We start from the raw sequence: 23,418 nt of genomic DNA, 5'->3' as shown, positions 1-23,418 counted from the left end.
TCGGTACGGGGTGGGGAGGGGGGCATTGGGGCCTCGGGGGGTAGGGTACAGCACATTAAACACCTTTTTGCACAGCCATTATGATGCCCCTTCTGCAATGTGGGCTGACCCCAGCACCCTTTGCCCATCTCTCCAGGCGTCCTTTCTCCCTCCCCGTGGTGCTCATCCACCCTCCGGCTGTGGACATGTCCCAGAGCTGTGTCCCATGCCCTGCGTGTTCAGATGTTGCATGTGTGGTGTTTCCTGCCACAGTATTCATGGTCACTTGGCATCTGTGAAGTGCTCACTTAACCACGATTGGCAATTCCGTATTAGCAATAGTCTTCAGCCACATGGTGGTGCCATGAGCGAATGGCCCCGGTTGCCCCCCTGCACGTCCCCCCCCCCCCCCCCCTGCCACCAACGCCCCCCCCCCCCCCCCATGGCGGGCCAGCCCTGCGGAAGGTCTCCCCCCCCCCCCCCTCCTTGACGCTGCATTCGAGGTGATGGAGAATTGCGATTTGGTGTCAAATTGGAGCCGGCGCAATTTTGGCGTCCAAACCTATTCTTCGTCCAATCACATTTCAAGATTTCGGCGTCAGCCAACGGAGAATCCCGCCCCAAACGTTTTTCATGCATTGGTGTAGACTCAATTGGGCTGAAGGGCCTCTTCTGTGCTGTATTCTGTGATTATTCTGTGATTCTGTGTGAAGTCGCAGTGTTGGTGGCTTACAAAAAGGGCTGTGAAGACAAACTCAGCAAAACAGGATAAACCAGTAAGGTTTATTAAAGTGGGAAGTAAAACCACTGTCCCAGTGGAAGAGGTGGCACAGAGTCTACAAACTGTTCAGAAGGTGGTGGATAAGCAGATGTCTAAACTTTTTAAGGATTCCATTTGTGAAGGTAATGTTTACTCAAGAGTACAAGGTGGAGACGGTAAAGAGATTAAGATTTTAAGGGATGCAGGAACAAGTCAATCTCTAATGGTGGGAGATAAGGAGATATGTAGTTTGGAAGGAGTATTGCCTGAAATGGTGATAATATCACAGAAAAATACAGTTTAGAAAAGGCCCTTCGGCCCATCGAGTCTGCGCCGCCGCATGAAAGGCACCTGTTCTGCTAATCCTAATCTCATTTGCCAGCACTTGGCCCATAGACCTGAATGTTAAGATGTGCCAAGTGCTCATCCAGGTAATTTTTAAAGGATGTGAGGTAACCAGCCTCTACTACCCACTCAGGCAGTGCGTTCCAGATTGTCACCGCCCTCTGAGTAAAAAAGGTTTACCTCAAATCCCCCCTAAACCTCCTGCCCTCACCTTGAACTTGTGTCCCCTCGTAACTGACCCTTCAACTAAGGGAAACAGCTGTACCAGCTGTCAGAGGGCTGCTGGATCCCAGGATCCAGCTGGGTCCCAGACAGGTGATGAGCTTCTGGAACAGGTTTACGCAGAGCTGATGGAGTCATTAGGGAGTGGTTGGGACATCCAAAGGGAGATGTAAGTGACATCCAGCAGGTCCATAGCCGATTGGAGGAGTCCCAATGGCTACTGCAAAGGAGATGTCGCCGGCAATGCATGGCACCGAGGGCAAAACTGCTAGGGTGCAAGTGGAGAGCTTGGTGCATGATATTGCCAGCGTGAGTGAAGGCGTCACAGGCATTGCGCAGTTGGTGACAGCCATGGATGAGGACCTCGCTAGACTGTCCGGCTCAATGGGGGATGTGAACCAGCACCAGGTTGACATTGATGAGGACATGACCCGGTCTCAGATGGGAATGGCTGAGGCACTGAAGACGTGGTCCCAATCGAGGTGAGCATTGCCGAGTCACTGACGAGCATGGCCTAATCACTGAGGAGCATCGCCAAGGGCGCAACACCATGGTGCAGACCGTGGGAAGCCGCCAGGTCTGGCAGAGGCAGATGACACAGTGGCAGCCGGGGCTCAATCCAGCTGCCACACTATCCTGAGGTGAGCCCCAGGGCCCTGTGGGCATGACCAGGAGGACCGGGCGCTTGGTGGCAACCCGGACCCATCCTAAGGACTGGCAACAGTGGCCACCAGCTCCTCCGTGGTCCACCCCTCTGATGAGGCCGCATCTCGCAGCCAGCGCCGGGACAGGACAGCACGACTATGGGTGTGGCTCCGACAAATGCGTCACGGCTCTCCTACTCCAGAGGGCACCGCCAGGAGCATCGAAGGCCATGGGACGTGGTAAGCAGCTGACTGCCACCAGCCCTGATGTGTATCCTGCGGGATACATCTAGACGTAGCGGGAATTCTCTGTGGCTAAGCACACTGAGAGGGCACTTGTGTGAGGGGAGGGGGGGTGGGGGGGGGGGGGGGCGGGGAGGGGGGGTGGGGGGGGGGCGGCGAGGGGGGTAAGGAGTGGAGTGTGCATTGAGGTGAAGAAAGCTTGGGGGGGGGCTTTGAAACTAAAGAGAAGATGTCGGAAAATCTCAACAGGTCTGGCAGCATCTGTAGGGCGAGAAAAGAGCTGACACTTTGAGTCCAGATGACTCATTGTCAAAGTGTCATCTGGACAAAGGGTCATCTGTACTCAAAACATAACCTCTTTTCTCTCCCTACAGATGCTGCCAGATCTGCTGAGATTTTCCAGCATTTTTTCTTTGGTTTCAGATTTCAGCATTCACAGTAATTTGCTTTTATCCATTGTGGGGGCTTCAGGCAGAGGGAGGGTGGGGATTGTGGGGCAGCACCATTGGCATAGTTGGGCAGTGGTGTACACTTGTATGAACACTAAAACACCCTCACCACAACCAGTATGATGTCTCTGGCTCTTTTTTCCATGATGCGGGGTGCCTACTAACCCCATGCCCCATCCAAAGAACAAAGAACAAAGAAAAGTACAGCACAGGAACAGGCCGTTCAGCCCTCCAAACTTGTGCCGACCATGCTGCCCGTCTAAACTAAAATCTTCTACACTTCCTGGGTCCTTATCCCTCTATTCCCATCCTATTCATGTATTTGTCAAGATGCCCCTTAAATGGCACTATAGTCCCTGCTTCTACCACCTCCTCCGGCAGCAAGTTCCAGGCACCCACTACCCTCTGTGTAAAAAAATTTGCCTCGTACATCTCCTCTAAACCTTGCCCCTCGCACCTAAACCTATGCCCCCTAGTAATTGACCCCTCTACCCTGGGAAAAAGCCGCTGACTATCCACTCTGTCTATGCCCCTCATAATTTTGTAGACCTCTATCAGGTCACCCCTCAACCTCCGTCATCCCAGTGAGAACAAACCGAGTTTATTCAACCGCTCCTCATAGCTAATGCCCTCCATACCAGGCAACATATTGGTAAATCTCTTCTGCACCCTCTCTAAAGCCTCACATCCTTCTGGTAGTGTGGCGACCAGAATTGAACACTATACTCCAAGTGTCGCCTAACTAAGGTTCTATACAGCTGCAATATGACTTTCCAATTCTTATCCTCAATGCCCCGGTCAATGAAGGATAGCATGCCGTATGCCTTCATGACTACCTTCTCCACCTGTGTTGCCCCTTTCAGTGACCTGTGGACCTGTACACCTAGATCTCTCTGGCTTTCAATACTCTTGAGGGTTCCACCATTCACTGTATATTCCCTACCTGCATTAGACCTTCCAAAATGCATTACCTCATATTTGACCGGATTAAACTCCATCTGCCATCTCTCCGCCCAAGTCTCCAAATGATCTAATTCCTGCTGTATCCTCTGACATCCTTATCGCTATCCGCAGTTCCACCAACCTTTGTGTCGTTTGCAAACTTACTAATCAGACCAGTTACATTTTCCTCCAAATCATTTATATATACTACAAACAACAAAGGTGCCAGCACTGATCCCTGCGGAACACCAGTAGTCACAGCCCTCCAATTAGAAAAGCACCCTTCCATTGCTACTCTCTGCCTTCTATGACCCAGCCAGTTCTGTATCCATCTTGCCAGCTCACCAATGATCCTGTGTGACTTCACCTTTTGTACCAGTCTACCATGAGGGACCTTGTCAAAGGCCTTACTGAAGTCCATGTAGACAACATCCACTGACCTATCTGCATCAATCATCTTTGTGACCTCTTCGAAAAACTCGATCAAGTTAGTGAGACATGACCTCCCCTTCACAAAACCATGCTGCCTCTTGCTAATACGTCCATTTGCTTCCAAATGGGAGTCGATCCTGTCTCGAAGAATTCTCTCCAGTAATTTCCCTACCACTGACGTAAGGTTCACCAGCCTATAGTTACCTGGATTATCCTTGCTACCCTTCTTAAACAAAAGAACAACATTGGCTATTCTCCAGTCCTCTGGGACATGAACTGAAGACAGCGAGGATCCAAATATTTCTGTCAAAGCCTCAGCAATTTCCTCTTTAGCCTCCTTCAGTGTTCTGGGGTAGATCCCGTCCGGCCCTGTGGATTTCTCTACCTTCATATTTTTCAAGACGCCCAACACCTCACCGTTGTGGATCTCAATGTGACCCAGACTATCTACACACCCTACTCCAGACTCAACATCCACCAATTCCTTCTCTTTGGTGAATACTGATGCAAAGTAATCATTTAGTACCTTGCCCATTTCCTCTGGCTCCACACATATTGTTTTTATTGTGTTCAATTTTGGTCTCCTTACTTGAGAAAGGACGTACTGGCGCTGGAGGGTGTGCAGAGGAGATTCACTAGGTTAATCCCAGAGCTGAAGGGGTTGGATTATGAGGAGAGGTTGAGTAGACTGGGACTGTACTCATTGGAATTTAGAAGGATGAGGGTGGATCTTATAGAAACATTTAAAATTATGAAGGGAATAGATAGGATAGATGCGGGCAGGTTGTTTCCACTGGCGGGTGAAAGCAGAACTAGGGGACATAGCCTCAAAATAAGGGGAAGTAGATTTAGGACTGAGTTTAGGAGGAACTTCTTCACCCAAAGGGTTGTGAATCTATGGAATTCCTTGCCCAGTGAAGCAGTTGAGGCTCCTTCATTACATGTTTTTAAGGTAAAGATAGATAGTTTTTTGAAGAATAAAGGGATTAAGGGTTATGGTGTTCGGGCCGGAAAGTGGAGCTGAGTCCACAAAAGATCAGCCATGATCTCATTGAATGGCGGAGCAGGCTCGAGGGGCCAGATGGCCTCCTCCTGCTCCTAGTTCTTATGTTCTTATGTTCTTATAGATTCCCTCCCCTGTCCTTCAGTGGGCCAACCCTTTCCCTGGCTGCCCTCTTGCTTTCTATGTATGTGTAGAAAGCCTTGGGATTTTCCTTAACCCTATTTGCCAATGACTTTTCATGACCCCTTCTAACCCTCCTGACTCCTTGCTGAAGTTCCTTCCTACTTTCCTTATATTCCACACAGGCTTTGTCTGTTCCCAGCCTTCTAGCCCTGACAAATGCCTCCTTTCTCTTTTTGACGAGACCTACAATATCTCTCATTATTCAAGGTTCCCGAAATTTGCCGTATTTATCCTTCTTCCGCACAGGAACATGCTGGTCCTGAATTCCTTTCAACTGACACTTGAAAGCCTCCCACATGTCAGATGTTGATTTACCCTCAAACATCCGCCCCCAATCTAGGGTTCTTCAGTTCCCGCCTAATATTTTTATAATTAGCCTTCCCCAATTTAGCACATTCACCCTAGGACCACTTTTATCCTTGTCCACCAGCACTTTAAAACTTACTGAATTGTGTCACTGTTCCCGAAATGCTCCCCTACTGAAACTTCTACCACCTGGCCGGGCTCATTCACCAACACCAGGTCCAGTACAGCCCCTTCCTGAGTTGGACTATCTACGTATTTTTTTAAGAAACCCTCCTGGATGTTTCTTACAAACTCTGCTCCATCTAAGCCCCTAGCACTAAGTGAGTCCCAGTCAATATTGGGGAAGTTGAAGTCTCCCATCACAAAAACCCTGTTGTTTTTACTCGTCTCCAAAATCTGTCTACGTATCTGCTCCTCTATCTCCCATTGGCTATTGGGAGGCCTATGGTAAACCCCCAAAATTGTGACTGCACCCTTCTTATTCCTGATCTCTACCCATACAGCCTCGCTGCCCTCTGAGGTGTCCTCCTGTAGTACAGCTGTGATATTCTCCCAAACCAGTAGCGCAACTCCGTCACCCCTTTTACATCCCCCTCTAGTCGCCTGAAACATCTAAATCATGGAACGTTTAGCTGTCAACCCTGTCCTTCCCTCAACCAGGTCTCTGTAATGGCAACAACATTATAGTTCCAAGTACTAATCCAAGCTCTAAGTTCATCTGCCTTACCCGTAATACATATTCCATTAAAACATATGCACTTTAGGCCACCAGACCCACTGTTTTCAGCAACATCTCCCTGTCTGCTCTTCCTCAGAGCCATACTGGCCCTATTCCCTAGTTCTCCATCAATGCTTTCACCTTCTGACCTATTGCTCTGGTACCCACCCCCCTGCCATACTAGTTTAAACCTTCCTGTGTGACACTAGCAAACCTCGCGGCCAGGATATTTATGCCTCTCCAGTTTAGATGCAACCCGTCCTTCTTATACAGGTCACACCTGCCCCGGAAGAGCTCCCAATGGTCCAGATAACGGAAACCCTCCCTCCTACACCAGCTGTTTAGCCATGTGTTTAGCTGCTCAATCTTCCTATTTTTAGCCTCACTGGCAAGTGGCACAGGAGTAATCCCGAGATTCCAACCCTAGAGGTCCTGTCTTTTAACTTTCTGCCTAGCTCCCTGAACTCCTGCTGCAGGACCTCATACCCCTTCCTGCCTATGTCGTTAGTACTAATATGTACAACAACCTCTGCCTGTTTGCCCTCCCCCTTTAGGATGCCAGCTACCCGTTCTGAGACATCCTGGACCCTGGCACCAGGGAGGCAACATACCATCCTGGAGTCTCTTTCACATCCACAGAAGCGCCTATCTGTGCCCCTGACTATAGAGACCCCATGACTATTGCTCTTCTGTGCTTTGACCCTCCCTGCTGAACATCAGAGCCAGCAGTGGTGCCACTGCTCTGGCTGCTGCTGTTTTCGCCTGATAGACTATCGCCCCTCCACAGTATACCTGTTCGAGAGGGGGACAACCACAGGGGATTCCTGCACTGACTGCCTGCCCCTTTTAGTGGTCACCCATTTCTTTGCCTGCACCTTGGGTGTGACCACATTTATATAGCTGCTATCTGTGACGCTTTCCACCACCTGAATGCTCCTAAGTGCATCCAACTGATGTTCCAACCGAACCATGCGGTCTGTGAGGAGCTCTAGTTAGGTGCACTTTCTGCAGATGAAGCCATCCGAGACGCTGGAAGCCTCACGGCCACATGACACAGTCAAAGCACTGCACCCCTCTAATTGACATTGCATTAATTAATTAGTAAATTTAAAAAAAAATGTAAATTATAAAAAGTTACTGTTAACTATGTGTTTCCTCGCACTAGATTTCTACTATAAATGTGAAAGCTAAATACAGTACTCTCCGATCTCTGCCTTAGATACCGCTCTAAATTATAATTAAGTGATTAAGTAATTTTGTTTAATTAGTTTAACAATGTTTAATTTTTAAATTTAATGTAGATTCCCAAGCAGCCAATCAGGTCACAGCTTTAACTGTGATGTCACTTCAGTTTTCCCCTCCACACAATTTGAAAAGGTAATAAAAATAAAAATCACTTACCTTCCCAGGATGCTCTCTGGTTCTCTCCCTGCAGATTAAAACTCACAGACCAGAGAAAGAGAACAAAACGGTCGGGAAAAAGCACCTTCTTCCACTCTGCACCAAATTACCTCACTGCACCAAATTACCAAGTTCCAATTGCCTCTCTGGATGTGTCTCACTCAGGCTATGTCTCTTTGACCTTGTTGTAGGGAAATATCCCTTGTGCCAGTGCATTCAAGAGGTCGAGTCTCAAGGCAAGGTTCAAAGCGTTTTTACTGTATTGTACAGTTCTGAAGTCCTTCAGGGAGACCCACGCAGCCAGCTCCTAACAATGGCTTGACCACGGTGATCTCCCCGATATGCAGACGAGGTTCAATATTTATAGAGAGTACAAGCATTTGCAAGGTTTTGGCGGGCTTTTGCCATTTTATATTTGAATAGTACAGATAAATAGTACAGATACATGATTTCCCGGGCTTCCTGATTCTGACGTCAATGTCTCGTTATCTGCTTGGTTTTAATAGGTGTTCCCTTGACTTACAATGGGGTCCCATTTAGTGTGGTTCCTGGGTTAACCTGGGAATCGATTGTGTCAGCCTCCTGTTTGATAGGATTTGTGTCTGTGTGTAAAACTAATCTAATCAATATATTTAATCCTTAGGTTTCTTTTGCCTGCCTGGGTCATTTTGGTTTTACAACATTTCATTTTATAACATTTCATTTTCTAAGTCTTAGTTTTAATCAAAATATATATATATCTGCCCCACTGTCAGGGTCTTGACTCGCAGATATCCCGATCTTCTGGCCATGGTGCCGTTTTAAGATGCAGCTTCGTGCTGTTGCTAGGCAGATTATAGATTCTCCATTTCGTTTGAAAAAGGTTTCTCAGCTGTGCAAAAATGGGATTCAAACGAATGCCCATCCCTCTACATCATAAATGGTGCCAATCAGTCCAATAAATGAAGAATGCTTTGATGATGTAAATATTAATACGAATCCAATATAGCCTTAAAAAATGTCCTACTTCAACCTGCACAAAGCTGCGCATCCCTCCCGACATGCCCCAGCACCCCCCTTCCCCCACACCTCCCCGCCCGAGACACCCTCCCCATGCACACACAGCCGTGGACATGTGCCCAGGGCTTGGGCCTATCCCTGGGTGATCGAAGGTTGCCCGTTGCATCTGTGGTGCTGCCTCCCATGGTGTTCCAGCACAGTGTCCGTACATCGAGGTGAAATTGGGATGCTGGGCAATGAGCACCGCATGCTACATGGCACATCTAGCCACAGGGAACCACTTGGGATGTGCAAAGTGCTCACTTAACTACGATTGCCAATTCCCGATTAGCAATAGCTTTTAACTGCACAGACAGAGGCTGGTGGTAATTATGGGTGGTCAGTGGGCAAACAGATAGGGGCCGGGGTTGTCCCCAGTGTGGGAACACACAGTCCAGGGCTTGGCATGCGTCTGACTCAGCACCCCCACCCCCTCGCAAGCAGAGCCCACCCCCAATCGGGACTGCACCCTCCCAGTTGCCCTCCCAGGCTCACTGCCTGTGAGCAAAGATAGCTACTCACCTCCTCGGGTTCCCGCAGTAGCCCTTCCACCAGCTTCACATTTTTCAAAAGGAGTACTAATTGGCACCAGCGTGACCACTTACTGGGGAGGTCGCTGAATCACAGGAGGCCTTGAATGTCGCGTGGCTTCCATTAATTGTATGGAAATAGAGCTTGAGTGGTGATAATTGGTTTCTCGCCACATCCCGGGGGATCCCGATCTCGCCTGTAGGAGCTGGTCCCTGGCATTGTGCAGCGCGGTTCTTGTTTTCAGCCTCACCCACTATTCACCACCTTCCTGCCCTCTCGCCGGAGAATTATGCCCATCGAGTGTGTCCGGTTAATATGCCGAAAGATTATTTTGGTAGAGAACGAAAGAAGGCGGAAGTGTTAGTTGTTGTAACTCAGGGAGAAGTGATCAATCCAGACAATTCTGAATTTGACATTACTCAAATTAAATTGAACAATGAGGAAATATTTAAATATTGGGAGAAATTATTGAGTTACTTTCCGGAGGAAAATTAAAATGACATGAAGAATTATTACAGACTCAGAGCTGAGTGGGGGGCTAACTTAGGACACACAAAAGTAATTAAGCAAGATGTAGCTATTAGGAATGATGTCCCATTATACAACACCAAGCATGCTCTATCCACTCACGAAAACACGTATAAACGGCGATGACTGATTTACGAAGACAACAAATACAACTCCCTGACAGCATAAAATGAAAAATGAAATGAAATGAAATGAAAATCGCTTATTGTCACAAGTAGGCGTGAGATGAAGTTACTGTGAAAAGCCCCTAGTAGCCACATTCTGCCACCTGTTCGGGGAGGCTGGTACGGGAATTGAACCGTGCTGCTCGCCTGCCTTGGTCTGCGTTAAAAGCCAGCTTTTTAGCCCTGTGCTAAACCAGGCCCTAACCAGCGTGAATAGAGAACTGAAGGCCAAGAATCAGCTGGCATGCGACCGTCATCCAGCAGGAGGCATCAGTGATGGTTACACGAAAGAGAGAGCTAGTATGGAAAGGCAGATTCGGAGGAAAGCTGAGATCCAGCCTCAGATTACACAGGAACTCCAGCATACCAGCAATCATCTACATGAGATCGAAGAGGAGCAACCCCAACAAAGGAGAGAGCTACTCACCAGACACCAGGTTGCAATGAAATAAACTGCCGGAACTGTGGAGCTCCAAGAGCAGTCAAATCCCTATCACAATGGTTACACAGGTGATGAAGGACTAAAGCTGTCTCACTGTTTCACAGCACCAGCACAGTGGTTAGCACTGTTGCTTCCCAGCTCCAGGGACCCAGGTTCGATTCCCGGCTTGGGTCATTGTCTGTGTGGAGTCTGCACGTTCTCCCCGTGTCTGCGTGGGGTTTCCTCCGGGTGCTCCAGTTTCCTTCCACAGTCCAAAGATGCGCAGGTTAGGTGGGTTGGCCATGATAAATTGCCCTTAGTATCCAAAAAGGTTAGGTAGGGTTACTGGGTTACAGGTATAGGGTGAAGGCGTGGGCAAAAGTAGGGTGCTCTTTCCAAGGGCCGGTGCAGACTCGATGGGCTGAATTGCCTCCTTCTGCACTGTAAATTCTATACTATCCATTCTACACAGAGAGTATCGTCCGTGATCTGGAGGCTAAAGCGCTGGTACAAATGTAGCCAGCATTGTCAAAAACTTTTCAATATGCAATTACTGGTTTTTGACACTGTCCAAATGCATCAGCTGTTACCAATTATTTTTGGCTATCCTCAGCAGACAGCAAAAGAAGCAAAATCCAAGTCCATTGATAAATGTGATGAGCTGGTGACGAATGCTGCAACAACAATCAACAATCTGTCATATCATCAAGTGGAAAACTCTTCTAGTAAAGCCAGACAACTTTAGGGGCAGCACGGTAGCATGGTGGTTAGCATAAATGCTTCACAGCTCCAGGGTCCCAGGTTCGATTCCCGGCTGGGTCACTGTGCGGAGTCTGCACGTCCTCCCCGTGTGTGCGTGGGTTTCCTCCGGGTGCTCCGGTTTCCTCCCACAGTCCAAAGATGTGCGGGTTAGGTGGATTGGCTATGCTAAATTGTCCGTAGTGTCCTAAAAAGTAAGGTTAAGGGGGGGGGGGGGGGGGGGGGGTTGTTGGGTTTGAGTAGGGTGATTATTGCTCGGCACAACATCGAGGGCCGAAGGGCCTGTTCTGTGCTGTACTGGTCTGTGTTCTATGTTCTAACTGTATATAGCAGAATTATTGATTAAGTTTTGTTTTGTACAAGTATGGAGACTGTCACCGAGACCACTTTTCGGTCCCATAATATTTCTGATTTATCAACTTTTTGTTTACCATTTTCTGGATTCTAAAACTTTCAAAATAGTCAAAGTTACAACTATTCTTCACAATATTCCAAGCATTTCCCTTTAATCTAATGCCATCCTTGACTTCCCTATTCATTTCAATGATTTTGCCTCACCTCACCTTTCCCAACAAACTATATCAATTCATGCTTCTCTGAAAAATGGGCAGACACAAGGCCAATGAAATTTAATACAACCTCCTTTGCACACTTGAAGTCAGTGACTTCAGAAGTAAGTCAGAATTTTTTCTTTTTTTTAAATGATTTATTGAAGATTTTCATTCATATTTATTGCAGAAAAATGCATTTTAAAAGTATAATCCAAGTAAACAATTGTAACAAACATAATATAAATAGGCTACTCTAATGTATTAAACATTATCAAAATATGATCAAAGTAACTAAAACATAACACAGGAATAGTTATGGTAATATAAATAAATATTTTCCACCTTTTAACTTTTTCACCACTATATACTTGTGCTATATATTTTACCGGTGTGGTCTATATTAGTAGATCGTGCCTGACATGGTAACTTTCTGGTTTTGGGTCATGCGATAGAAACCCCCACTTTTGTCTTCTGTAGTGAAGCAGAGTCCCAACGCCGCGCTGTTCACTATGACGAGGTCCACCGAGGGTGGTGAGGCCTCGTCAGGAGAATGAACATAGAACAAAGAAAAGTACAGCACAGGAACAAGCCCTTCGGCCCTCCAAGCCTGCGCCGACCATGCTGCCCGTCTAAACTAAAATCTTCTACACTTCCGGGGTCTATATCCCTCTATTCCCATCCTATTCATGTATTTGTCATGATGCCCCTCAAATGGCACTATCGTCCCTGCTTCCACCACCTCCTCCGGCAGCGAGTTCCAGGCACCCAATACCCTCTGTGTAAAAAAACCTGCCTCGTACATCTCCTCTAAACCTTGCCCCTCGCACCTTAAACCTATGCCCCCTAGTAATTGACCCCTCTTCCCTGGGGAAAAAGCCTCTGACTGTCCACTCTGCCTATGCCCCTCATAATTTTGTAGACCTCTATCTGGTCGCCCCTCAACCTCCGTCATTCGAGTGAGAACAAACTGAGTTTATTCAACCGCTCCTCATAGCTAATGCCCTCCATACCAGGCAACATTCTGGTAAATCTCTTCTGCACCCTCTCTAAAGCCTCCACATCCTTCTGGTAGTGTGGCGACCAGAATTGAACAGTATACTCCAAGTGTGGCCTAAGTAAGGTTCTAGACAGCTGCAGCATGACTTGCCAAATTTTATACACGGTGCCCCAGCTAATGGCAACACCACTCGTCACAACACTCCAATCAGAAAAGCACCCTTCCATTGCTAATCTCTGCCTTCTCTGACCTAGCCAGTTCTGTATCCATCTTGCCAGCTCACCTCTGATCCCGTGTGAGTTCACTTTTTGTACCAGTCTGCCATGAGGGACCTTGTCAAAGACCTTACTGAAGTCCATATAGACAACATCCACTGCCCTACCTGCATCAATCACCTTTGTGACCTCCTCGAATAACTCTGTCAAGTTAGTAAGACACAAACTCCCCTTCAGAAAACCGTGCTGCCTCTCGCTAATACGTCCACTTGCTTCCAAATGGAAGTAGATCCTGTGTCGAAGAATTCTGTCCAGTAATTTCCCTACCACTGACGTAAGGTTCACCGGCCTGTAGTTTCCTTGATTATCCTTGCTACCCTTCTTAAACTAAGGAACAACTTTGGCTATTCTCCAGTCCCCCGGGAAAATGTGCCAACCTTTTGGGGGCATGCTTCTGTAGCGCTGCTCATGAGCTCCCACCCCTCCGCTATAGTGTAATTTTCCCCTGTGTTTTGGGTGCTGCCTCCTCTTTCGCCCCCTGCCCCCACCCCAGTAGCAGGTCATAAACAGGTCCTCAAAGAGGCTGGTAATTTGCCTCCATGTGTAGTCGAAGCATTCTTCCGATGCCCTGATGCCGAGTATTTTCTTTCCGATTTCAGGATTTCCGCTAAATCGGACAGCCTGTCTGCAGCCTTAGGTGTCGCTGCTGATCTCCAACCGAGCAGGAGTCTCCAGCAGGCAATCAGGGAGGAAAAGGTTAGGGCCTCTGTCCCTCTCCCCTTAAAGAGTTCTGGCTGCTCCGACACCCCAAAGACCGGCACTAACTGGCATGGTTCCACCCCCACAACCCTGGACATGGCCTTGAAAAAGGTGACCCTGAACCCGATAAGCTTGGGTCAGGACCCTAACATATAGGTGTGATTGGCCATCCCTGACAATGTTCACATTTGTCCTCCAGGGAAGAACCTGCTCATGCATGTCCTGGTCAGGTGTTCCCTGTATACCACCTTTAGCTGCATTAGGCTCAGCCCTGCGCATCAGAAGGTGGAATTCACCATATCCAATGCTTTGATCCAGAGTCCTCCCCCTGTCACAATGCCCAGTTTACCCCCCATATTTCCTGCGTCTCATCCAGCGGGGCCCTTACCTCTCCTAACATTTGTGCACACATGTCAGCGCATTTACTGTTCCCTAATTCATCCACCGCTATCAGTCTGTCCAGTAGGGTGTATCCAGGTAGGGGGAACGGTACGGTTGCTTTGCTGAGGAATTTCCGCAGTTGTAAGTATTGGAGCTTGTTCCCTTTCAGGAGCTGGAGATTCTCTGTTAGTTTTCCCCTGTCACTACTCTACCGTCTACAGACAGGTCCCTTACTATCAGTACCCATTTGTTCTTTCTCTACGTTTTGAAGGTAGTATCTATGTTTGCCGGGATTAATCTATGATTCATGCAAAAGAAAGCCACAGCAGACATGTGACAAGTTTGAAATGGTGCCTGAGCTGGTTCCAGGTCCTTCGCATTGTTATGGGCCCGGGTTTAGAGAACCCCAAATTGTATCATGGAGTTCACCTGACCCACAACTTTTAATAGATTGTGGTATGGGGAGCACATGGCCCATTCTACAGGTGTGGTACAGCAGAAATGGAAAAGTAGTTTTTAAAGCAAAACAATGTTTATTCTATGAACTCAAGTTAACCTTTTTAAACATACAGTGAACATCTTAGCAACCATTAATTCAAATACAACCCCCAAAGAATACAACACTAAGTAATCCGTAAACTGTTCTGTTAACATCCAGGAGATTTTTAAAAAAAACTTTAAACAGAAGCACATCAGATTAAAGTCACTACTGAGAGCAGTTATTAGTTTTAAATCACCAAAGGATCGATTTACAGTTTTTAGATTACAGAGAGAGACTCATACACCTTCTGGCTGTGACTGCAGCAATCCAGCTCTGAAAACGAAACTAAAACACACCCTGCAGCAAACAGCCTAAAACGAAAGTAAAAAGCTGACAGACAGCCCAGCTTCACCCACTCTCTGACATCACTGCAGTAATAAACACCCATTTCTTAAAGGTACTCTCAATACAGATATTTATATACACACCCATTTATAAACACCCATTTCTTAAAGGTACTCTCACATGACATATCCCCCAAGAAATAAAATAAACCATCAACTTCAAGATGGTTTCATTTTTCACCTTTTAACTATCCTTTAAGAAATGCACACAGTAAATATACTTTTTCGTTTAAAAAAAACACGCAAAAAGGTATAATAATATAGTCCATTTTTTTCCTCCAAATGGAATCCTTCTCGATTGACAGTCTTTTTGAACAAGACGGTCTCTGCACGATCCGTCCATTTGTCTACGCCTCAACATTTTTCTTCAAAGTCAGATACTTTAGTTCAATCTGATCACAGAGTCCCTTGTAATTCTCCAACACAGGAGCATTGGTTATCACAGCTTTCAGGCCGTCAAATGCCTGTTGAAACTCCGCTGCCCACTGGAATTTTTTAAATTTCTTCAGCAACTCCATCAGTGGAGCAATCACGCTACAAAACGTTTGCCCAAGTGTTTGATCAAATCCACTCATCCCAAGAAATTGCATTATTTCCCTTCATCTTGAGGGTATCAGAAACTCCTCAATAACTGTGGGTTTCACATCCCGTGTGACCATTCGACCCTGTCCGATTGTATGGCCAAGGAAAGTGACTTGGGCTTTTCCAAATTCACTTTTGGCTAGGTTTATCACCAAACCCGCCTCCTGAAGACAATCGAGTAGCTCCATGAGATGTTTTAAATGTTCTTTCCATGATTAGCTGAAAATTTCCAGATCGCCAATGTATACCGCACAATTGGGTAATCCTGAAACGACTTTGTTAGTTAACCATTGAAATGTGGCTGGGGCGTTTTTCATGCCAAATGGCATAACTTGAAATTGGTATATGAATGAAATGACAATGAAAATCGCTTATTGTCACAAGTCGGCTTCAAATGAAGTTACTGTGAAAAGCCACTAGTCGCCACATTCTGGCGCCTGTCGGGGAGGCTGGTACGGAAATTGAACCGTGCTGCTGGCCTGCTTTGGTCTGCTTTCAAAGCCAACTCTTTAGTCCAGTGCTAAACCAGCCCCTAAAATGAAAATCGCTTATTGTCAAAAGTAGGCTTCAAATGAAGTTACTCTGAAAAGCCCCTAGTCGCCACATTCCGGCGCCTGTTCGGGGCAGCCGGTACGGGATTTGTACCTACGCTGCTGGCATTATTCTGCATTATAAGCCAGCTGTATCTGGAGTCACAAAAGCTGAAACCTCCTTCACCCTTTTGGATAATGGTACCTGCCAGTAACCTTTAATTATATCCAGTTTGGAAATAAAAGCTGATGGTCCCACTTTCTCAATGCAATCCTCCAAACGTGGGATAGGATAAGAGTCCATTCTTGTAACTGCATTAACCTTTCTCTAGTCCACACACAACCGTTGGGTACCGCCCAGTTTTGGTACCATCACTTCCCAATTTATCTCCACAAACTTGCCCATGTGATATCAATAATTCTTTCAGGTCAGTTCATTTTTCCTCTGGAATGTAACTCAGTAATTTATCCCAATTTTTAAGAACATCCTTATTTTCCAATTTAATTTGAGGTATGTCAAATTCTCAGTCATCCAGATTTGATTTGTCATTTTTAGTGAGAATAATTAAAACCTCCTTTTTCTCTCCTTCCCTTTCAAAGTACCTTTTAAGCATATTCACATGACACACTCGGTGAGTCTTACTGCTATCTGGTGTTTTTACCACATAATTCACCTCACTTAATTTTCTTTCAATCTGATAAGGTCCACAAAATCTAGCTTTTAAAGGCTCCCCTACCACTGGTAACAAGATTAAACTTTATCTCCACTGGCAAAACTACAAACTTTGGATTTCTTGCCCGCTACCTGTTTTATCACATTTTGTGCAACTTTCAAATGTTGTCTAGCCAATCAATTCACCTGCTCTATTTAATCGTTCCCTAAAATTTGGCACGTAATCAAATAATGTAATTTCCGATTTCTCACTCACTAATTTTTCCTTAATCAATTTAAGTGGTCCTCTTACTTCATGACCAAAAATTAGTTCAAAAGGACTAAATTTGCATGACTCATTAGGTGCATCCCTAATTGCAAACAATATGAATGAATTGGATTGGATTTGTTTATTGTCATGTTTACCGAGGTACAGTGAAAAGTATTTTTCTGCAAGCAGCTCAACAGATCATTCAGTACATGGGAAGGAAAGGGAATTAAACAAAATTCAAGAAAATACAAGAAAATACATAATAGGGCAACACAAGATATACAATGTAACTACATAAGCATTGGCATCGGATGAAGCATACAGGGTGTAGTGTTAATGAGGTCAGTCAAGAAGAGGGTCATTTAGGAGTCTGGTAACAGTGGGGAGGAAGCTATTTTTGAGTCTGTTCGTACGTGTTCTCAGACTTCTGCATCTCCTGCCCGATGGAAGAAGTTGGAAAAGTGAGTAAGCCGGGTGGGAGGGATCCTTGATTATGCTGCCCGCTTTCCCCAGGCAGCGGGAGGTGTAGATGGAGTCCATGGATGGGAGGCAGGTTCGTGTGATGGACTGGGCGGTATTCACGACTCTCTGAAGTTCCTTGCGGTCCTGGGCCGAGCAGTTGCCATGCCAGGCTGTGATGCAGCCCAATAGGATGCTTTCTATCGTGCATCTGTAAACGTTGGTAAGGGTTAATGTGGGCATGCCGAATTTCCTTAGTTTCCTGAGGAAGTATAGGCGCTGTTGTGCTTTCTTGGTGATAGCGTCGACATGAGTGGACCAGGACAGATTTCTGGTGATGTGCACCCCTAGGAATTTGAAACTGCTAACCATCTCCACCTAGTTGATGCTGACAGAGGTGTGTACAGTACTTTGCTTCCTGAAATCAATGACCAGCTCTTTAGTTTTGCTGGCATTGAGGGAGAGATTGTTGTCGTTACACCACTCCACCAGGTTCTCTATCTCCCTCCTGTATACTGACTCGTCATTATTCGAGTTCCGGCCCACTATGGTCGTATCGTCAGCAAACCTGTGGATGGAGTTGGAACCAAGTTTTGCCACGCAGTCGTGTGTGTACAGGGAGTAGAGTAGAGGGCTAAGTATGCAGCCTTGCGGGGCACCGATATTGATGACTATTGTGGAGGAGGTGTTGGTGTTCATTCTTATTGATTGTGGTCTGTTGGTCAGAAAATCGAGGATCTAGTTGCAGAGTGGAGAGCCAAGTCCTAGGTTTTGGAGCTTTGATATGAGCTTGGCTGGGATTATGGTGTTGAAGGCGGAGCTGTAGTCAATAAATAGGAGTCTGATGTAGGAGTTCTTGTTTTCGAGATGCTCTAGGGGTGAGTGTAGGGCCAGGGAAATGGCATCTGATGTGGACCGGTTGCGACGGTATGTGAATTGAAGTGGGTCAAGGAAAGGAATGGAATTCCTTTATCCCAATCCTCTGGATAATCTTGACGATAAGTCCTCAACATTGTCTTTAATGTTGGATGCCTCTTTTCTACCCCTCCCTTTGATTCTGGATGGTACGCAGTTGATTTAAATTGTTTTATTCCGAAGGTATCCATAACCTCTTTGAATAACCTTGAGGTAAAATTTGATCCTTGATCCGATTGTATTTCTGTGGGTAGTCCAAATCTAATAAAGAATTTAAGTAACTCCTCCGCAATCCTTTTAGCTGTAATATACTGGAATGGCCTCTGGAAACCTAGTAGACACATCCATTACAGTCAAAAGATATTGATTCGGGAAGCACGGTGGCACAGTGGTTAGCATTGCTGCCTATGGCGCTGAGGACCTGGGTTCGAATCCCGGCCCTGGGTCACTGTCCATGTGGAGTTTGCACGTTCTCCCCGTGTCTGCGTGGGTTTCACCCCCACAACCCAAAGATGTGTAGGATAGGTGGATTGGTCACACTAAATTGCCCCTTAATTGGAAAATAACATAATTGGGTACTCTAAATTTTTTTTTTAAATGTTTTTTAAAAAATATATTGATTCCCACTTTTCATTTTTGGAAGGGGTCCTACGCAATCAATTAGTACCGTTGTAAAAGGTTCCTCAAATGCTGGAATGGGTATTACAGGTGCTGGTTTTATCACTGCTTGAGGTTTCCCTGTCACTTGACATGTGTGACATGATGGACAATATTTAACTTACATCTTTATGTAAGTACCTCATGTGCAACTCGCACCACCTCCTTTCTATACCCTACCGGCAATACTATTGATGAACTTCTGCCCACTTTTCATTCGCCTGCATATGTAAAGATCTCCATTTTCTCATTAAGATATTACTTTTATGGGAAGAAGACTCTAGTATACACTCAGATTCCTCTTCTGTGAACGCTTTCTGATACATCTGTTTTATTTCTACATCTTTCTGTTGTAACTCCGCCAATTTCCCTGAACTAAAAATATCCGCCCCCTCCTCCACCTGTTCTTGTTCTTTTTCACCCATTCGATCAAAAATCATTTCTGATAATTGCACTTCAACTTCATCCTCACTCTTTGATTTCTCAGGCAACTTTAAATGCTGAGCCACCGCCATAATTACATCATGTTTTTTCATTTTGTCAGCACACGGCCCACTCACTGTATGTTTTAAAAAGGTTAACTTGAGTTCATAGAATAAACATTGTTTTGCTTTAAAAACTACTTTTCCATTTCTGCTGGACCACACCTGTAGAGTGGGCCATGTGCTCCCCATACCACAATCTATTAAAAGTTGTGGGTCAGGTGAACTGCATGATACACTTTGGGGTTCTCTAAACGCTGGCCCAAAGCAAATTGGGGGCTCGAGAGGGATAAAAGTCTATCTATTGGATTGGCTAAGTGAACTTCAAGACAATAAGGGGTGAGCATATTGTGTGGTTGTTTTTCAGGTGTGGTATTTTAGTTTGAGTAGTGAGTGAGTTGTGGACAATGGCTCTTTCAGAGGCCCTGAAGTTTTTGGGGATGGAGACGGTCACGCAGTACCTTACGGACAGAGACTAAAAGCAGACTGTTAGATTTGGCAAAAAGATTGCAGTTAACATTACCTGACAAAATACAAAAAGATGAGGGGCGGGATTCTCCCCTACCCGGCGGGGCGGGGTGTCCCGGCGCCGAGGAGTGGCATGAACCACTCCGGCGTCATGCCGCCCCAAAGGTGCGGAATCCTCTGCACCTTCAGGGGCTAGGCCTGCCCCGGAGTGGTTTGCGCCCCACCGGCCGGCGGGAAAGAGGCTTTGCGCCATGCCAACCGGCGCCAAAGGCCCTCCGCCAGCCGGCGCGAGTTGGTGCATGCACAGGAGCACCACATATGCAGCCGTCATCCCCGCGCATGCGCAGAGGCCTTTGTTTCCGCACCAGCAATGGCGGACCGCTACAGCCGCCGGTGCGGAAGAATCGAGTTTCCCCACGGCACAGGACCACCCGCGGATTGGTGGGCCCTGATTGCAGGCCAAGCCACAGTGGGGCACCTCCCGGGGCCAGATCCCCCCGCGCCCCCCCCAAGAACCCCGGAGGCCACCTGCACCGCCAGGTCCCGCCAGTAAGGACCTACTCCAATTTACGGCAGCGGGACTGGCAAAAAATGGACGGGACATTGGCCCATCACAGGCCGGAGAATTCAGGCGGCCCCGTGGCCCATTGAGTCGCGCCGGTCCCCGCCATTCTCCGAAGCAGGCGGCGCGATACACGCCAGGGCAATTTTGGGGGGGCCGGAGAATTCGGAGGACGGCGAGGGCGGTATTCACGCCAGCTCATGGCGATTCTCTGACCCGGCGGGGTGTCAGAGAATCCTGCCCAAGGTAATTATGGTGGTGGCTAAACATTTAAAGTTGCCTGAGATACAGTTTGACTCAATGGAAATGGCAAAATTCCAATTACAAATTAAATAAATGGAACATGAATAATAATTAAAGCAGCTTGAATACGAAAGAGAAAGCGCGGCAAAAAAGAAAGAGAAAGGGAGATACAGATCAGGGGAAAAGATAAAGAGAGAGAGTTTGCGCTTCAGAAAATGGCCATGAAATATGACAGTCAGTTAAAATTGGCAGGCGTAAAGGGAAATGTACAGTTGGATGATAGTGATGAGGATAGTGAGAAAGAGCGTCATAGTCGAAGGCTTGGTGGGGATCAATTTGAATATGTCCAAGCATTGCCAAGGTTTGATGAGAAGGAGGTAGAAGCCTTTTTCATTTCATTTGAGAAGGTAGCTAAACAAATGAAATGGCCACAAGACATGTGGGTATTACTGATTCAAACAAAGCTGGTAGGTACGGCTAGTGAAATGTTTGCATCACTACCGGAGGAGGTATCTGGGACGTATGAGGAGGTGAAAAAATCCATCTTAGGTGCATATGAACTAGTGCCTGAAGCCTACAGACAAAAGTTTAGAAGTGTAAGGAAAGAATTTGGCTTTGAAAATAGATCAAACGTATGAAGCTCTCAGAGAAATTATACTTTTGGAGAAGTTTAAAAGTTCAATTCCTGATGTAGTGAGAACTCATGTGGAAGAGCAAAAGGTTAAAACTGCGAGATTAGCAGCAGAAATAGCAGATGATTATGAATTTGTTCATAAATCAAAGTTTGGTTTCTGACATCAGTTTCAGCCTGTGAGGGATAGAAACTGGGAACATGAGAAATACTCAAGTGGTAAAGGTAAAGGTGACCTGATGGGAGATAATAAGGAGAGTGTACCTCAGATTAAAAAAGAAATCCAGGTGGAAAAGAAATAAAAAGTTTCAAATGTTTTCACTGTAATAAACTAGGCCATGTAAAGTCACAGTGTTGGTGGTTGAAGAAAAGCACTGGGAAGGCTGATGTGGTAAACAGGATAAGACAGTGGGATTTGTTAAAGTGGTAAAGGAAAGCCCAAGTGAAGCGAAGGAGATGCAAAATATTGTACAGCCTGATCATGAGGTGATTGATAAGAAGGTGCCAGATCTCTTTATAGAATTTACTTGCGTGGGTAAAGTTTACTCATGTGTATCAGGAGGAGCAGGTAAAGAAGTCACAATTTTCAGAGATATGGGAGCTGGTCAATCTTTAATGGTAAGAGATGAGGACTTATGTAGTTTTGGAAGAATGTTGCCAGAAAAGGTGGTAATATGTGGAATTCAGGGTGAGAGGAGTAGTGTTCCATTGTATAAGGTAAGGTTGGAAAGTCCAGTGAAGAGTGGTGAAGTGGTCATAGGAGTAATAGAGAAACTATCTTCTCTGAACCCTGGCCCATAACAGTAGTATGGCCACCCCCCTCATCCTGGTGCCGAAACATGCCTGATCGGTCTGTCTTACCCATCTTTTCCTTACCCTCAGTTAGTCCTTCTCTCTCAAATGTGTCTCCTGCAGAAAGACTATGTCAACCTTCAGGCTTTTTAGATAGGCAAAGATTCCGGATCTTTTCACCAGTCCGTAATGTCCCCTTATGTTCCAGGTTACTACTCTGAAGAGGGTTTCTGTCCTCCTCCCCCTGCCCCCTCCTGTGGGGTGAGCCATACTCACCTTAAGGACATGCCTGCAAACCGAGATTTCCCTTTGTTCATGGGCCATCCAAGATGGCCGCTATTGCCTTCCTCTTTCCAATCGCTTCAATGTGCATCCTGTTTGAACCAACATTCTATCTTTCCCCTCCTTCTATCTATCCCCCAAAATTCATTAGACGTATACAGATCTCTTTACTGCAACTAAGACTGTGATTATCAAATATGGTTTAACATCCTGTCTTCACAATATCATAAATGAATGACCCTCCCATGGACTGATCTGATCTCTTCACACATCTTCTATTGCCTACTGCTAAATTGCCCGTAGTGTAAGGTTAATGGGGGGATTGTTGGGTTACGGGTATACGGGTTACGTGGGTTTAAGTAGGGTGATCATTGCTCGGCACAACATCGAGGGCCGAAGGGCCTGTTCTGTGCTGTACTGTTCTATGTTCTATGTTCTATGTTCTATGTTCTCTACTGAGAAATGCTGCACTTCTGTATGCTTCACCCGATGCCTATGTCTATGTATTTACATTGTGTATTTATATATGCCCTAAAAAACATTTCAGGTGTGGAATGATACGCAGAACAATAAGCAGAACACATGACAATAAAATAAATCCAAACCCACACACCTTCCCTTTGTTCTTCCTACCACCTCCCCTCTTCTCTTGGCTTAAAAACTCTTGTATTTCTATAATTCTTCAGTTCTGATGAGAGGTTATCAACCTGGAACCTTGGGCGAAATTCTCCGCGGACCGTCGTAACGCCGATTTCTGGCGAGCAAAATTGGTGCAGATGACTCCGGCGTCAGGGCCTTCTTTTAGGCCGCTAATCTCCGTTCCCGGAGGGGCCAGCATCGGACCAACGCGATACGCGTCATTTTAATGCGCTGCAGAAGTGGCGCGTTGAGAGAGAGAGGACGGGTACCGGCGTGGGGAGAGGAGGAGGAAGGAAGGTGGGGGGGAGGAGGAAGGAAGGTGGGGGGGGAGGAGGAAGGAAGGTGGGGGGGGGAGGAGGAAGGAAGGTGGGGGGGAGGAGGAAGGAAGGGGGGGAGG

The 23,418-nt window shown here is 46.4% G+C and overlaps 1 protein-coding gene across 5 annotated transcripts in view; it reads left to right on the top strand.

Annotated features, from left to right (window-relative positions):
- Positions 1-23,418, top strand: part of ankar (ankyrin and armadillo repeat containing) — a 326,309-nt gene that overhangs the window by 147,898 nt on the left and 154,993 nt on the right. The gene's annotated exons all lie outside the window — the stretch shown is intronic.

The sequence above is a fragment of the Scyliorhinus canicula genome, chromosome 2 (assembly GCF_902713615.1).
Source record: "Scyliorhinus canicula chromosome 2, sScyCan1.1, whole genome shotgun sequence".
NCBI classification, from domain to species: domain Eukaryota; kingdom Metazoa; phylum Chordata; class Chondrichthyes; order Carcharhiniformes; family Scyliorhinidae; genus Scyliorhinus; species Scyliorhinus canicula.
Note: the sequence above shows the minus strand (reverse complement) of the source record. Positions and strands in the feature narration are given on the sequence as shown.